The 5,942-nt window shown below is 34.4% G+C and overlaps 1 long non-coding RNA gene across 1 annotated transcript; it reads left to right on the plus strand.

Annotated features, from left to right (window-relative positions):
* The first annotated feature begins 3,158 nt into the window (after positions 1-3,158).
* Positions 3,159-4,913, plus strand: LOC114173851 (uncharacterized). The gene is made up of 3 exons (XR_003602615.2): positions 3,159-3,248; positions 3,363-3,435; positions 4,663-4,913. It is a non-coding gene; the product is annotated as an uncharacterized LOC114173851 (long non-coding RNA).
* The last annotated feature ends 1,029 nt before the right edge of the window (positions 4,914-5,942 follow it).

Below are 5,942 nucleotides of genomic sequence, written 5' to 3' on the forward strand. Positions count from 1 at the left end.
GGAATTGACATGTTAAATGACTTTATGTTGGTTGGAGAAACATGATTTTGGTGTGGTCAAGACGTAATTCCACGATGGTTACGTGGTGGTGCCTCATTGGTGAGGGCATAATTCCATGGATCTCTAGGTGAGATCTCATAGTGGTGCCTCATTGGTCAGGATGTAATTCCACGATGGTTGCGTGGTAGTGCCTCATGGTCAGGACGTAATTCCATGACCCCTGTTAGTGGAAGTTCATGGTGGTGCCTCATACTTAGGACGTAATTCCACAAAGTTCATGGTGGTGCCTCATTATATAATTTAGTACGGATTCAAGGTAAGGATTGCATCCTGACACTCTAAAGAGTCAGTTAGTCTCACGTAGAGCGTATTGACTCAAGTGGTGAGGGTAGCAAGAGGCCTTAGATCTTTTAAGGATAACCTTGTGAGTAGTAGGGTGAAACCCATTGGCAATTGGCTTTGTAGAGCAGTAGAGGCCACCATAAGTGCAAGCATCCGATGAATCTGACTAATTATATGCATACGGAAAAGTCGTGTCTTGAGTCGTAGTGTATGGTTGCGAGTCATCACATGATTGGTTTAGGTATGTATCTTTGATTATGAAAATGTATGAAATAGTATGATAATATGTTTTTCCTACTCTAGCTTACCCTTTCTGCTTGTTTGTATGTTCTATGTGTGGTTTTCTCTTTTTGCGATGATCATCAATTTATTGATGTGAGCATATGTGAGAACTCCTCGTGGTAGTAAGGGTGATGGAGACTCCGCTGCTTAACTTGGGGTTGGATTCCGCTGTCCAAGTTTCTTTTAGGGTTGTAGCCCATGTATTTGTCCGCCTTTTGGGCAAATATTTTGAATATTGTCGATTATTGTATTTTGTTTTGTTTTGGCATCGTGGTGTGCCTCAGTATTCCATTTTAAGTACCTTAAATTTTTGTAAGGAGTGACGTTATACTCCATGACTTTGCTTCTTATATTATTTTGTGTAACATTTCATTTAATTAAAATTATTAGTTATTATTTAAATGGGGTGTTACAACCTTATCACTCCTCTTTCAAAACTTAAAGTAGAGAACATTTATTAAACCGAAACAACTTAATGTTATTAGTTGATCCGCATATTCATTGGCTAGATTAAAATATTATTAATTTATGCTTTTCGGTCTAATTTCAATATGTATTTTAAGAAAATAAATAAATCAAGTTTTTAATAAAATAAATTTTCATTAATACACGTTAAGTTTTTTTTAAAAGGTTTTCACCAAGTTTCTAAAATTAAAATATATACTTAAATTTATATTATAATTTCGTTTGCCTATTTTGTCTCGTTTTTACACTCTTCAATGTATTCACCTTCTAAACATCTACGGGATGGCTCCAAAAGATTTCGGGTTCCGCATTTACTTAGCAAGGAGGCAATGTTACACGTTTTACCCAACCTCTTTTCTTGGCCTATGTGGAAAAGTTAAATACTTATTACTAGGAATCTTGGCTTGTCCGGAAAAGTTAAAAGTGTGTTATTAGGAATCTTGTGATCGATAATTTAAAAGGATAACATGTGTTCTCAAGTGAATTGGTGTTTGTTTCATCCCTCTTTAAGAAAATGATTTTTTTTTTAATTTAGGACTAGCATAGTCTTCTTAACCCATGCCATGTTTTTAGCATTTTTATGTGCAATAATGTTATTTTCAACTATTTTTGTTTTGTTGCGGTCCATAAACTTGAGAAAAATAGAAATAGGATGGAGAGAAAAATATCGTAATGTGGTTCTAGATAATAATTATATTCCTTGAACTTATTATTAAAGCTGTCAAAACGAGTGACCCGGTCCAGTCCGACTCGACCTACCACGGGTTGATCATTTAGTGAGCCAACCCAACCTGACTCACTTATTAGCAAGTCAAAAAAATTCGAACCTGACCTAACCCACCACGAGTTAGTGAGTTAAACAGGTTGGCTCATGGACTCACTTAATTGAAAAACTACAATTTAATTTTTTTTCAGTCAAAACTAAATTATAATTATAATTAAAATCTAAATAAACGTCAATATAATCCAAATACAAACTAAAATAAAAAAAAAAGTATCAAATTATCTATGTGTTGGCTAAAAAACAACCTAACATGACTCAAATATAAAATCCAACTTAATAAAAAAACACTTACATGATTCTTTATTTGTGGGTTGATGAGCCAACCTAACTCACCACAAATTCAAAAATTAACACGTATTAAAATTTATAAAAAATTTCAATCCAACCCGACTCAACCACGTGAGTGAGATTGACTCGCGGGTTTTTAAGCTCTACTTATTATCTAATGCATATATGTGGAATTTGTTATTACGTAAAATTACATATGCATGATGCCTCCCTTAGTTACTGAACAAGTTATAACTTTTCATGTGAGCCTCTAAAGTTGTCACCTTAAAACTGTCTTGTCAAAGAGATATTTATGTTTCTTGTTTAACGCATTGGCAAATGCTATTTCAATGACTATCTCATTTTAATTATAAGATCAAATACTATTATTTAGAAAGATTCCTAGTCACTCGTTCGGTGTTGTGGGACGATAACCTACAAGTGTTAATGTTTAGGGTTTTCAATTCCTTTTTTACACAAGAAATTGTTATTTATATTTGAAAATGATATATTTTTTATTTTCTATATAATCGTTTGGTTCATTGAAGAATAACTTGTGTCGATGACTACTTTGTATTAATGGAATTATTGTTTGGTTAATTGAAGAATAACTTGTGTTGATGACTACTTTTCGTCTTTCTACTTGAATTTTTATATATTTGCATTATTGATTTAAATGATAAACATGGAATATAGATAGATTTAAAAAAGAAAGCAACAACAATATATTTGGTTGTTAACAATGAAAAACAGTAAATACATCCCGTTAATTGTACGGACTTGAATAAGTAATTTTAAACAAATTATTTGCCTTTAAATTTTAAATTCTTCGATAATTTTACTATGAGTTTTAAAATTTATAGATAATTATTACTTATTGTAAGTCTCATTTCCTTTTAGCTTTATAAGTGGTTGGGCTTGGCCTTCTCGTGGGCCCAAGGTCAGCCCACTAGGGGACCCAATACCCCTTTTCAACCCCTAATCCCATTCATTCTGTTTCATTTTCAGAAACCAACTTTATGTTTTCTTTTCTTTTCTCTAGTAAGAGCTCTGCTAGGGCACAAAGATTCTCTCCTCTTCGAGCTAGCTAAGAATATTCTACATCCAGGTAAGTGAACCTTAGGATTTTCATCTGTTCCTTTCCTTTTCACCGTGAGGGTACGTTGGTCTAGTTAGGGTTCATTCTCTAACACTTGTTTGGTCTTGGTAATCATGTTTTCAGCTCCCCCGACTAGTTCTTGAAGCGGTGGTGCTCTTTAGTTGCAGACTTGTTGTGTTTGCTAGCATCTAAAAAGGTAAGGGAAGCTAGGGTTTTGAGTTTTAATTTATTTTTCGCCTGTTTTTAAGTTTGCTTGGTGTTTGTATAGCTTGTGTTCTGTTGTGAGTGCTTGAGAACCATTACAATGTTGTTTGATCTCACTGGATTAGTTGCTGCATGTGTGAACAGTGGCGAGAACTATCATTCTCGCCCAAGCGAGCTCGTCTCGCCTAGGCGAGAGTAGTAAAAGCTCGCCCTAGTTCTGCTCGAGTATCTCGCTCAGGTGGAGAGTTCTTGTTTTGAGCGACGCATCATCTCGCTCAAGCGAGAACGGCTCGCCCAAGCGAGAACGGCTCACCCAAGCGAGCCCTCGAGGAAACCATTGGTGTTCTCTGATTGAGCCCTCGTTCAGGCGAGTGATTTTTGGTTTGGGCGAAGAGTGATCTCGCTCAAGCGAGAAGGTCTTGACCAAGCGAGAGCTTGCAGAGTGCCATTGTAACGCACTCGCTCAGGCGAGAGAGCCTAGCTTAAGCGAGACAACCTTAGTCGCTTGGGTGAAGGCTTCTAGCCTAAGCCAGAACAGTGCAGAGTTGTGTTCTGATTTCCTGATTTAAAGTGTGGCTGGTTATTTATCTCGAAAATACATGAATTATGTGATTATGCATGTGTTGTTTGGTTGGTAAGAACTGAAATTTTGTATGCTATGTGAATGGAGGCATGAACTTATTGGTTGGTGGTGTTTTGGCATGATAATTGGATGTTTGAGATAAGATTGGTGGTTATGGTATGAGAAACATGAAATCTGGTGTGAGTTAGGCGTAATTCCATGAGTCTCGTGGGGAGATCTCATGGTGGTGTGTAGTGTATATAATTAAGATAAAGATTCAAGTAAGGATCGCATCCCGAAACTCAAAAGGATCAGTTAGTCTCATATAGAGCAGACTGACCCGAGTGGTGAAAGTAGCGAGAGGCCCTAGTCTTTGGCAGGATAATGACCTTAGATGCTTGAAGGCTAACCTTGTGTGTGGTAGGATGAAACCCATTTGCAATGGCTCTGCAGAGCAGTAGAGGCCACCACAAGTGCAAGCGTCCAGTGAATATGATCTTATTATATATATCCAGATAATTGAGTCATAGTGTCCTGCTTGTTTGCTATAACATGATCTGTGCCTACTTTGTTGCATGCTTGAGAACTGTTTTAAGTACTAGCTTGCGGTAATATGTAAAAATTATTTTACACCAGCTTACCCTTTCATTTTTTTAGTGTCTGTTATTGTCTTGCTTTCTCTTTTGCAATGATCACCTTAATGGTGGGAGCAGATGGGAGAAATGCTGAAGGTGGATCTGATGGTGACAGCGGTGTTGTTTAGTTGAACTTGTTATTTGTGGCTCTTAGGAGTAGTTTTTTTGGGTCCTAATGCCTTTTTGTAATTCCTTACTCTATGAGCAACCTTTTGTAAACTATTACACTCTTAGTTTATGTTTGATTATGACATTACGGTATGTCTAAGTTTCCTTTCAAGTACATTTATTGATGACTGTAATGATGAATTTATTATATATATTCTGTTCACCTGATTGCTCTTTTAATATTATGATTGTATGATATTTTATTTAACAGATTTATTTTATTTAAATGGATGTCACTTACATATTTTCGTGTGTAGATAATCATAAATAGTTTTATCAATATCTTGTAATAATAGGTAATCACTTTCAAAAGGTTTCATTAATTACTATGTATATTCCAACAAATACTGTTTTACTGTTAATTCTATTTATATACGTACACAGTGTCATCCAACCCCTCTGTTTTTGTCTTTTTTAAATAAATAAATGTACTTTTTAATTACTACATCATTTATGATTTTTTTCAATTATATCTCTAGATAATATTTTTTTGATATAAAACCTATTAGATTCTATTTTATATTTTCAAGATATTATGATATAATATCTCATGATATAATAATTTATTATCTGATATCTCCTATATATCCTTAATTATCTTCAAGTAATAGAATATATTTAATATATATATTTACTAATGACCTAAAAGCTTTATAAGTATAACATTCCACCACAGAAAGTACAAACTCAACTATTTATTATACATATCCTTTCAACATTTATTTACTGACTTGAATGTGAAAGATTTTGTTGTAAGTAGATCTTCCTTTTATTTCTCTTCTTAAAACTTAGAACTTTCTCATCAAAACCAATCACTCTATTCTTTAGAACTTCATTATTCACCTTAAAGATATCTCGGTCAAATTTGATAAAAACCTTATAACTCAACTCTTGAAAATCTCGTAATCTCGAAAACATATAGACCAAATCAGATATGAACAATTTCAAATCAAACTATATTAATCTCAGAGAACTTTTTCTTCTATCAACTAGTTGTGAATTAGTTGATGTTACAATGAAAACTAAAACTGACCGAGCCTCAAGTCCTTAGCGACAAACACATAAATTATACAGATCAATTATTTAATGATAAATGTACAAATCATGCACGACACGAACCTGTCACACGTACGT

This window comes from Vigna unguiculata, chromosome 1, assembly GCF_037176805.1.
Source record: "Vigna unguiculata cultivar grain cowpea cultivar isolate G323 ecotype 2 chromosome 1, ASM3717680v1, whole genome shotgun sequence".
Taxonomy (NCBI): domain Eukaryota; kingdom Viridiplantae; phylum Streptophyta; class Magnoliopsida; order Fabales; family Fabaceae; genus Vigna; species Vigna unguiculata.